Below are 12,713 nucleotides of genomic sequence, written 5' to 3'. Positions count from 1 at the left end.
TGACTTCTAAATTCTAAATTCTTATTATGCAGAATTCAGATTTTTTTTTTTTTGTACTATTTCTGCTTTTAGCCTCTGATGTTCACAAACATTATTCTGTTCTTATTTCACTAAAAAAAACAACAACATGCACATACATTTTTTATTTCTTCTTATAAGTTGCATTTCAGAAATAATTCAATAATTAGACATTTAAGGATTATACTGAGAGAAATAAAATCTTTACAAAGTGAATCTTGGAGTTTGCAAATAAAACTATTCACTCTAAAAAGTTACATATTTTGAAACAATGAAAGGTGGGTGAGAAGTCAGTTTCATCTTAACGTCTGCAAGATCAGATGACACAAAAAAAGCAGAACAGCAGCAAAACTCTTTTTACACCAGTACCACCACTACAACATAAAAAATAAATAAATAAATAACCAAACAAACAAACAAATAAATAAATCTCATTATTTAGTTCATCCAATTGGAAACAACAATAACGATATCTTTAAAAGTGTTTACACACTGGTTGTATTAGTGATGCTTTGTAACAAGAAAATTCCAGTTTTATTCACTTATAATACCAAAACTACCATCGATGAGGATTCATTCAGAAATATATATATATATATATATATATATATATATATATATATATATATATATATATATATATATATATATATACAGTCAAATAAATGTGCATTTGGATATAATTATAAATACCAAAGTACCCTGAAAGCAAGCAATTCATTTTTTCTCATTAGTCACCCCTGAACGCCACCTGCATTACTGTACACTGTACACTAATAGCTGGCAAAGATAGTTTGGCACGCAAACCCACACACGTTTATTTGATTATTACACTAAGACTGAAGAGCGTCGTCAGTAAGACAAATCATTAGCAGCCAAGATTTAAAGTGTAGCAAACTGTCTTAAATCAAGAAAATAGCAAGACACGTGAAGATTTGAAAATCAAAATTATTATATATATATTTTTTTAATGTAGAATAATGTAGATTCCTTCGAGGTCTGTCTCCCAAACCACCTTTTTTTAGAATTGCTTTATAAATATTTAGGACGGCACAGTGGCGCTACCGCTTCACTGATTAGCAGTCTTAGTTTCAAAACCGTACCCATTGATTCTGTAGAGTTAATATGTGCTACCTGTGTGTATGTATTTATTTATTTATTTTTCTTTTGCACCGATTCTACTTTCATAATCCTAAGGCTCCGCAGATCCAGTTCAACTGGCGACGCTGATTTTGCGGGTCCCGTGTGATGGACTCGCTCAGGTAGGTATGTGTTTGAAGATCTCGGTAGACAGTGATGTAAATTAGGGCATTCGGGTGGCCTTATATATAAATATATATAAACACAATTCTTGCAAAAAAAAAACAACTATTTTTCCGTCAGGTTTTTCTACTTAATATACATTTTATTATTTGAGTGCTGCATATGATGCCATACAGGACCATTAAGAGCCATGAGGATAGCAATTTGAAACGAAGTCAAAGGAATTTTCGAATTACTTTCAGGATTATTATTATTATTATTATTATTATTATTATTATTATTATTATTATTATTATTATTTCACTTTGAACCTTATTGTTCATTCCGAGTGTTCCTCCTGCACCTTGGCTCTGCCACATTAAATAGTTTGCGCAGTTAGCTATCCCGGAGCTAAGAAAGGGTTCAGTGTTGGGGTACAAACAGAATACGTCTTACGAGGGAACCGAACTCCCTATGGACAAATGGGCACAGTAAATAAATGGATGGACCACCCTATCAACCGTTGAATGCACCTTATCGATACCCTGAGTCAGTCTGCTGCGTCTCCCATAGTGATTTGGACCGGGCTCGGATTAGCAGGTTTGTCCATACATGCCGAATATTTTATTACTCACCGCACTCAAGCGCACCGAACGAGTAAGGCGTGGCTTCATAATGGTGCGTGTGTCTGAGGACTGAAGATTTCGGAAAGTCCCTCATGCTTTTTAAATGGGAGTTTTTGAAATTTAAGAAATGTGTTCATCACGAGTGAGTTGAGCATGTGAAAGGCGCTATAGAAATAAAATGTATTATTATTATTATTATTATTATTATTATTATTATTATTATTATTATTATTAGCACAGATGACTCAACGGCAATCGAACTCTCCTGACAAATGTCCTGAAATGTACACTGTACACGCATCCATGAGAGTGCATAAGGATAGAAATGAAGACGACATTTTAAACGAAAGTGTTGCAAAAGCAACGTGCTGTCATCTTTATTTTTATTTGATTTGATTGTCATAAAGTCACGCCATCTTCATATTATTAAGGCTTGCCGAACACAAAGCGGTTTCTGTAACGACGTCGGATTCAGAGAGCGGCTCGTCTAAGCTTCATAATCATTGACCGATGACCGAAGGCTATAAATCCATAAAAACAAAGGCGCCTCGCGGTTATTCGTGATCACATTAGCACGCTTTTCTTTAATGTGACACATTTTCACAAACAGTTTAAGGGGCGATCCGGTGACATTCGTTGGTTCTGTTCATTTTTAATTTGACTTTATTTTTTTGGTTCTCCGGGTAGTTTGCTTTTTTTTATATACCAGTCATTCGTGACATTTTAATTAGTCGGGATGAATAAACACTGTTCTTTTTATTTTTTTATTTTATGTAATATAAACACTGGCTGCTCCAGCTCTTTATCAGTCGTTCAACCCCAGCGACAGCGTTTTAGAGTATAAAACAATGAAGAAGTGGAAACAGGGTTAAGGTGTATGGCAAGTAAGATGAGCAGTGATTTATTTATATTAAAATAAAAAGGCGAAGCTAAATTGGCCCCTGATGGCTCCCCGATTTGTTCCTGTCCTATAGAGATCCCAAGCTTCCCCGCCATCCGAATCCGGATAAACGGATTTAGATAATGGATGGATGGATTAAAAGGAAATTGTCCATTTTGTCCAATGTCGGACACGCAGGTAAGAATTTCGCACCGTGAACGTGACAAAACACTCAAAAATAATGGTGCCTAAGCAGTAGCTCAACACCCATCCTGAAAGAACCATCCAGCCGAAGGGTCCAGAAAGAACCATTACTCGTTTAGATCTGTAAGACTCCATGGACAGATGCCAGCAGATGTGTGACATCACAGTGGGGGCCCGTGTCTAAATCACACCTTCGAGCTCATTTCAGGATTTCTTGATCATTTGTATTCTCCTAGGTAGCCTGCAGACCCCCGACCCCGCATTACTATAGGAAGCTTTTCAAAGGATAAAGAACCAACTTCATACGGAAAGACCTCTTCCCAAAATGAAATGTTTCTCTGTTTAGCAAAAGAGCTACGAGAAACCACACGTGCCAATAATGTGTCACTTTGGACGCATGACTTTTAAGAGGGCACCACCGCTAGTTCTAATTTGCTCCGTCTGGGTGAGGGCACCCAACACTCTCCAAAATAAAGGTGCCAGGGTGGTTCTTCAGAGCGATGCCATACAGATACCATTTTTAAAAACAAACAAAAAAACAACAACACGATACCAGTTAGATCCATAGCATTCTCCATATCCAAGAATAGATTTTTAACAAACTTGTGAAATCCTGGTGGGCTCCAAACTTTTAACAAGATGTTTGCTGGCTGAGTTCAGGTTGCCCTGATCTGTTATATCCTGCTAGTTACAGACATGTCCTTTTGAAAGCTCGAATCCCCAATTTCATATGCAAAGAACCCTTCCCAGAATGCAGCGGTTCTTTGTCAAGCAACAGGTCTACGAGGGACCACGAAACCCACCAAACAGATCCAACATTTGTAAGAGGATTGGGTGGGCAGCTGTCCCGTCCGGGGTCTGCTTCTGCCTTGCGCCCGCTGTCTACCTGAATGATTTAAACATCCTGTGACTCGGATAGATGGATTTTATGGTTTATGAATGGAAATGTTTTAATTTCTGCCTCTAAAAAGAAGAATGTAAATTACAGCGCTGTATTCTCTACACTTCCGTAAATGCGTTAGCCGACTTTACTGCTCATGCGCGATCCTCGCCGTCAGTCTGTCGTGCCCTTAGAATAAAAGAAGTGCTGACCACGTTTCTGCGGTCTATTCAACACCAGAGCATCCGCTGAATGAATTTATTACAAGAAGGCAAAGTGAAATAAGTGTATCCAAACGATACGGTCGACGTTATCATTAGGTTCGGGAATCGTCCTTTTATCAGCAGCTACCCACCGCACTTCACATGTCAAACACACGTCAACATAAAAGTGTAAATAAATACACATTTGCGTGTTTGCATGTTACTGAGAACAAGTGTAATTAACCGTACTTGTCTGCTATTGGAACAGCGAAATCCATTGGAATCTTACAACAAGAAGGTGCCTTGCACCGCTTTTCACAAGGAATTGGTATACATTAAAGAACACACGGTAAGGCTAACGAAATAAAAAAAAATAAAAAAAATAAAAACAGGCAACACGAAAGCGCTCTTTTAAATCAAATGATAAATATTTTCACTTTAGTTATAGCATGGACACTCAAAACGCTCATCGTTACCATTTCTAACTTTTCATCAGTCGCGCTCAAGGTAGAAGAGTGCTTACCTTTGCGCGCCGCCGAGGAGCTCCAGGCATATGGCGCGCTCCCGACGAACTCCGCGCGGCCGATCTCTTCGTAGTCCTGCAGTAGAATGCGGCTCGTGCGCATCGGGGCTCTCTACTCGGCTTACCCACGAGGAGTGAAGAAGACGACATCCTTTATTATTGGTTAGAATGATCACCCACAGAAAAAAACTTCATGTCGATATTTCTGGATTTACCTCAGCGGTTTTGGAAATGAACCAGAGACCCCTGCATTATGGTCAGGAAGAGATACACAGTTTCTTTCTGTGCAAGTAGTGTTGTTAATAGCGGTTCAATCAATCAATCAACATTTATTTATATAGCACATATTCATACAAAAAAATGTAGCTCAAAGCGCTTTACAAAATGAATAGAAAAATAAAAAATAAACATAAGTAAACATTAATTAACATAGAATAAGTAAGGTCCGATGGCGAGGGTGGACAGAAAAAACAAAAAAAACTCCAAAGGCTGGAGAAAAAAATAAAATCTGTAAGGGTTCCAGACCACGAGACCGCCCAGTCCCCTCTGGGCAATCTACCTAACATAAGTCAAACAGTCCTCTTTGTATTTAGGGTTCTCATAGAGGGACCTGATGATGATGGTCACGTAGACTTCTGGCTTTCAGTCCATCAATGTTGGTGCATCATGATGCTTTGAGTAGGTGGCGGCGGTTGGGCCACACAATTATTATGTTTATATGTATTAAAATGTACTATATATATATATATATGCAGGGAGAGAGAGAGAAAATCATTGTGGAGTTGCGAGGTTCCGCTGGCGCGTATCTGCATAAGATAAAAAGGTTAAAAAGTTTTTTCCACTCTTGAAGTTTCTGCTGTAAAGCCTTCTTCAGATGTTCAACTGAAATGGAAATGAGCAGGTGGCATATAGGAGGAGAAAGAGAGAAGAAAACCAGTGGAGTGAAGGGAGAAAAGGTGAGAGTAGGGGAGAAACAAGCTGCCATTAGGGACGACAAAGTCAGCCAGTCAGTCATTTTCCAACCTGCTATATCCTAACACAGGGTCACGGGGGTCCGCTGGAGCCAATCCCAGCCAGCACAGGGCACAAGGCAGGAAAAAACCCCGGGCAGGGCGCCATCCCACCGCAGGGAAGACAACGTGAGAGATTTAAAAAGTTAGTCGTCATTAAGACCCGGAGAAATGTGTGATCCCAGCCTAACCATGAGCCGAGCTTCTCCTGTTACTCTTTGAAAAGTGTCGTTAAAGTCCTGCGGAAGAACACAAAGTGACAGATCAGTGTGGCTGTGACCAAGTGATGTCAAGTGTTGTACAATCATTTTTGTGGGGTCTTTGATTTTAATGGCTCAGTTGTGTACCCTGAAATGTTCTGCCAGCTGTCTCCATGTTTCACCTGTGTAGGTGGCTGGACGCTTCCTACAAGAAATGTTGTAAAAACAATTTCAAGAATGGCAAGTGGCTTATTGTTTAATATTGAATTTGCCAGTGGGACCAAGAAGATCTTTGGAAGTGACACAGCAGCTCCTGTTAGAGCTCAAAGGGCCAGGTGGAGAATGTGGCTCTCCTCTAGGAAGTGAGTGGCAGACAAGAGGGTTCTGTGGTTGATGGAAGGAGATGAAGGGACAGTTTGGGGAAAAGGCACCCCATTGAAGGGTCAGTCTGCATAATTGGGAAATTTTGTTTAATGACCTGTGGGAGAGACAAGGTGTTAGGGTGGAATGGGATGTGGGATTTTTTAATTGAGGTTCTTCTTGGAGTGGCTGTTATGAGGTCCACTCCTGGCTCGACTGAGGGTCCTGTCCACAATATGAGGAGAAACTCCTCATCCTCATGTAAGAGTGGCCTGCAGACGGCAGACAACCTCAGCCACTTCAGCAAACAGAGGCGACTATGATCCTTCTTGTAATCAGGTGCCCTCTGTGTTGGTACTCCACATGCCACGTGTCATTCAGATGCACGCTGAGGTCCTCACCGCCTTCACATCTTCATCATCGATGAGATCCGGGTACAGAGTGGGTTCGACCCTTTTTGAAGGCTGCAATTTGTCTTATTGATGTTGACCTGCTGCGGGTGGTCCAGTTTGCACTCCCACTGGTGTTATGCTTTCAATCCCCTGGGCACCGCTGATACTCCTAACTAACGGCTGTGTCATCGGAAAAGTTCTGTTTAATTGAAATGATTCCGTATTGTGCCTCAAGTCTGACGTGTGCCAGGTAAACGGCTGCCAGTTCATTCCCCTGTGGGACCGCCATGCTGCTTGGGACCACGTCTGATACGCGGGTCTGAAACTGGCTAGAAATGGGCAGTGGGAAAATAAAATGCAGACACACAGAGACGCTTGTCCTTTCATCGAGGTGGATTATAGTTTGTTCTGCTGGTACCATTTTATTTTAATAAATTCCACATTGATTTTAAATGTATATGCTCTGTCTTTATTTTTAGAGAGACTGAAGAGATAAATTAAATACAGGCTCCCGGTGTAGGGGGGATTACTTCTATTCATTTCCTGCAGTGTTATGATGCTGAGGGGGACACCCCAATAGAAGAGGTAAGCCACTGTTGGTTGGTAACTGGCACATTACCACAGGGTGTACCAGCCTATACGTGTCAGGGTATATTCTAACTGTGGGTCATACCCGGGGGGCATCCATATGCTGTTGACGCTGAAGACGGTGAGTCCCCTATGTGGGGTAGTGAGGAGTGACAGGCGGTGCAGGCCTCACTCAGAAAGAGAGACGGCGTCCAAGTGTGTGTTCAGCGTGGGGTGTGAGGGGAGAAACTCCAGTTAGGGACGGCAGTGAAGGCTGAAATCTTAGTGGCGTACCAATCATTGAAAACATCTGACACCAACTGCCGTCTCCCAAAAAGAATAAAAGGCACATAACGTTCAGCTCTGAAAAAAACGTAAAAATACATTTCCGACTATACCAGAATTGCATATTTGTTGTAAACTTTCACCTATGATGTTTGTCCCGTTTTGCTAAAGATACAGTTTAAGACAGCAGTTAAAAACTCTACAATAGCATAAAGGGAGAACGAAACTTCAGGAAGGGCTCCCTTAAAAAAAAAAAAAAAAGCAGGGTGGTCCACATTCTGTCCAGTAAGCGATTCCAGTGCGTGGAGTCGGCCAAACTCCAGAGGTGGCTGTTACTGTACACCTTTCTTTTTTAGAACGTCTTCATTTTTGTGATCAGAAACTTCAGTTTAAGTCAGTTAAACAAAATAAAATTGTACAGGAGTTAACCAAATTAAAAGAAGAGCTTTTTGTTTTCCTTTTCTTGGTACTCCTCTGACAAGATTTTAAGCGGCAACCATTCGGCTCTCAATCAGTATGAGGATTCAAATCACAGCAAACGGTAAAACTCCCACTCCTTCAAAGAAAAGTGCAGATTGTCTTTTTTTTTTCAATCAACTCAAAACTTGTCCTTTCTGTGACCAGACAGTGACACCGAAGCAAAAGTGAAGAGCAAAGCCCTGGAGAACCACAAACGTGTCTGCATCGCTTCCTGTCTGAGTCACACTTGTAAAGCGTCAGTGCCCCATTTGTATCCTTCACCTTTGACCTCACCTTTAGCATTTCACTCTAAGTGTGCAGAAAGTTTCACTTCGTTTCTTACTGGATGTGACCATGATGGCTATGATTTAGAAAAGCATGCCAGCCTGGGTCAGCTGGGGGTCACATCTTAGGGCACTGCTGTGGAAATTGTGCCCGTGCTATAAGGCATTGTGCTTCTGGGTTTCAATAAATTCATACAGTAGATAGATAGATAGATAGATAGATAGATAGATAGATAGATAGATAGATAGATAGATAATGTGAAAGGCACTATATAATAGATAGTTAGATAGATAGATAGATAGATAATGTGAAAGGCACTATATAATAGATAGTTAGATAGATAGATAGATAGATGTGAAAGGCACTATATAATAGATAGATAGATAGATAGATAGATAGATAGATAGATAGATAGATAGATAGATAGATAATGTGAAAGGCACTATATGATAGATAGATAGATAGATAGATAGATAGATAGATAGATAGATAGATTGATAATGTGAAAGGCACTATATGATAGATAGATAGATAGATAGATAGATAGATAGATAGATAGATAGATAGATAGATAGATAGATAGATATTATAGTGTGCAGCCGGGGCCCTTACCTGGCCAGGACACCTCCAAGTTGGGAAGACTGGGGGGAGCAAATGTGGCCAGAGCGTTACCTCCCCTGGGACGCTAGATGGCAACCCCCCTGGGTTGCAGCGGTGCCTTAGACTCCCGCTGGGCTTCAGAGGAGTTGGAGTGTGGTGCAACTCTGTTGGGATCCACAGGCCCCGCCAAGAGCTGATGAGCCCTTTCGGGCAGTTTTTCCACCACACCCAGAAGTCCTGCCAGAAATGAGTAATCAAGCACCCTGAGCACTTCCAGGGGTGTTATAAAAGGAGCAGCAGCCACTACTTGGGTAGCCAGAGTCGGGAGGAGGAAGACAAAGCTTGCCCAGAGGAGTGAAGGAGAAGGAAAATAGTGGAGAAGGAGTGTTGTTTGTGTGCTGTGCTTTGGACTGTGTTATTCCTGTGGGAAACAGGGAAGGCATTTCCCACAAGAAAAAGAAAAAAATAAAATCTGTGTGCTTTGAGCTTGTGTCCCACGCTTGTCTGTGTCAGGTTAAGGTAGCGGTGGCAGCCTGGTGGGCCACACTATCTATCTATCTATCTATCTATCTATCTATCTATCTATCTATCTATCTATCTATCTATCTATCTATCTATCTATCTAGTACCTTTCACACCTATCTATCACTTTAATCGCGCCCCCCTAATGTTTTTTTGAAACCCTAATAAAATGTATTCCTATATTTTTTGTTTTATTATACCTACTTAACTTGCATAGACATTTATCGAACTCTATATTTAATTTTCTAGTATCAGAGTGTAGTTTAAGTTAATTTGATTTGGTTTCATTAGATGTATTTTTCATATTTTCGATTCTTGTTTTCTTTTTTTCACATCTTCGTGCCCCCTTTTTTGTTACTTCCACCCCACAGGTTGAGAACCGCTGATTTAAAACAAGTTCACGGACAACTAACCTAGCAATTGTTGGAGTGCTTTTGTCAGACACACTTCATGTGCTCCCAGCTCTTAGAACAATGACAAGCGACAAGCAGAACATGCAGCTCACCATCAGCAGCAAACCAGCAGATGATCCGACCGCTTCTCCTTTCTCCTTAGTTATGAGAAAGCCACGTTAAAATAATGAGGTTTCAGCAGTTTCAGCAGTGCTCCACCATATCACCCTGGCGAATTTCTATCGGTAAACTTGCATTCCAGATTTTAAGTGCATAACAGCAGAAAGCCACCTCACCACTTCTTTAAAGTTTAGCTCTTGGAATTCTAAGCCAGGGGCGGCATGGTGGCACAGTGGGTAGCACTGCTGCCTCGCAGTTAGGAGACCTGGATTCGCTTGCCAGGTCCTCCCTGCGTGGAGTTTGCATGTTCTCCCTGTGTCTGTATGGGTTTCCTCCCACAGTCCAAAGACATGCAGGTTAGGTGAATTGGCAATCCTAAATTGTGCTTGGTGGGCTGGCGCCTTGCCCAGGATTTGTTCCCTGCCTTGCACCCTTTGTTGGCTGGGATTGGATCCAGCAGACCCCCATGACCCTGTGGTTAGAATATAGCGGGTTGGATAATGGATGGATGGGTGAATTCTAAGCAAACCCTCATTTGAAGATCTAAGGTTATGATTTGGAGTGTAAGGTGACAGACATTCTGAAATATAGGTGTGGTCCCCGGCCGGGGCTGGAGCCCGGCCGGGATGCCCAGGAGGAGGAGAGGAGGGCTTGTGCCTCCTCCAGACCGTGAGGGGGCATCCGTCCTGGTTATATTGGGGACCACGGGTACAGGGCTTGGAAGCCCAGCCCTGTAGGGACCTGTGGTCACCGCCAGGCGGCGCCCCGATGCCGGTCTACCCCGTGTGGTCTTTGGCCGGGGATGGTGCCCGGCCGAGCAGCCTTGGAAGACCGGAGGAGGGCGTGTGCCTCCTCCAGACCGAGAGAGGGCGTCCGTCCTGATTATGCAGGAGGCCTCGGGTAGGGGGCTTTGAAGCCCAGCCCTGTAGGGACCCGTGGCCACTGCCAGGCGGCGCCCCAGTGCCAAATTGTCCCTGGAGCTTAGCACTTCCGCCACACCAGGAAGTGCTGGGGGGAAGACTTTATGTGGCGCCCGGAGAGCTGCCAGGAGGACAGCCGACACTTCCGCCACGCTGGGGCGTGGCTAAGGAGGGAATGCCGGGGACACCTGGGGCTCATCCGGGAGCATTATATAAGGGGCCGCCTCCCTCCAGTCATTGGTGGAAGTCGGGAGGCAGTACGACGGAGCTGGAGAGAGGACAGGAGGCGGCCAGGAAGAAAGGCACTAGAGACTGTGGGCCCTGGACTTTGGGGGATTCAGTGCCAAGGGCACTGGGGTTGTGAGTGCACGTGATTGGACTACTTTGTATATATTTGTAAATAGTGCGAATAAACGGTGTGTGGGTGCAAAATATGTTGTCTGTCTGTCTGTGCTAGGGCCAGCGTTCACATAGGATAGAGCAAATTATTGAAGGCTTTGTACACCATAAGCAGTATTTTAAAGTCAATCCTAAATTGCATGGGTAACCAGTGTAGTGACGTCAGAACTGGTGTAATAGGCTCGGATTTTCGTTTCCTAGTTAAGATTCTAGCAGCTGCATTCTGCACTTGTTGCAATTGATCAAAGTCTTTTTTTGGGTGGTCCTGAGTGGAGTGTGTTACAGTAATCTAGCCGACTGAAAGCAAAAGCGTCAACTAATTTCTCAGCATCTTGCAATGTTATAAGAGTTCTAACTTTTGCTGTATTTCTTAAGTGTAAAAAATGCTGTCCTAGTGATCTGATTAATATGAGATTTAAAATTTAGATGAGATTTAATAATTGCCCCTAAATTCTTTACCTCTGTCTTGACTTGCTAAATCTAACACGATCGTCAGAGCACTTGTTCTGGTTAAGGTGGTCATCCAAGATTGGCCACTGTGAACTGAGCGTGATCATCGGAGCGGTGGGGAGGGGGGCACCACCCATAGATTGGCAAATGCTGCTCTATCCCCTTTTATGTCTCTAACTAAACAGAGCCTGAATGCCCAAATAACTAAATATGATGCCCCGTACCAATACAAACCTGTCATGACCTGGTACCTTGGGTATCTATTTGCTTTTTTGTTCTTTATTTCACCTTATTAGGAATTTGTTAGTTGTCGCCTACCCCTTGGGGTCAGAGTGCAGGGTCAGCCATTGTACAGCACCCCTGGAGCAATTGCAGGTTAAGGGTCTTGCTCAAGGGCCCAGCAGAGTAGGATCTCTTTTGGCAGTGACGGGGATTCGAACCAGCAACCTTTGGGATACCAACGCAGATCCTTAGCCTCAGAGCCACCACTCCACCCAATCATGGATTTTCATAAGAAGAATGTTAGTTCCTAATTATTAATCATTATTCCAATAGGACAAGAAATCAGTTCAAAAAAGAACCAAAGCATCCTGATGGTTCCAGCGCTACAGTAATGCTGAGAAACGTGTACGAAACTTGTGAGGATGTTCTCACAGTTCAACTCAATTTCATCTTAAGCAGAGTGTACAGTAATATTGTTATAATCATTAATAACACAAATAAAATCAACGGTTAAAAGCTGGCCAACTACCTTCTTATCAAAGGACAGAAGGCTGAGAGTTGAGTGGAAGGTCACTGCCCTGATTGCGTGCGATGCACACTCGCAGTCTGAAACCACAAACCCATGAGGAATACGAGTGGGCCGAGCGAGTTTCTGTTAGAATTAGTCAGAAGTCGGAGATGTCTGACAAAATAAAAAAAAAAAAAGAAGAAGAAGAGGAGGAGAAGTAAAAAAAAAAAATTCTAAAGCTGTTACTTACCTCCTGAGTTTGCTGTAAATCAGACTTGTGCTGCCAGAAAGTGAAGTGATTCATCCTGGTAAAGCTCATCTAAACAACGAAGGTCAAAAATCCAAAAGAAATTACAGGGGCCAAGCTGACCAATGAGAAACAGATACAGTGCCCTCCATGATGTTTGGGACAAAGACACATTCGTCCTCGATTCACCCCTCTGCTC

Source organism: Polypterus senegalus, chromosome 10 (assembly GCF_016835505.1).
Source record: "Polypterus senegalus isolate Bchr_013 chromosome 10, ASM1683550v1, whole genome shotgun sequence".
NCBI lineage: Eukaryota > Metazoa > Chordata > Cladistia > Polypteriformes > Polypteridae > Polypterus > Polypterus senegalus.
The sequence above is the reverse complement of the archived record's forward strand: the minus strand, read 5'-3'. Positions refer to the sequence as shown.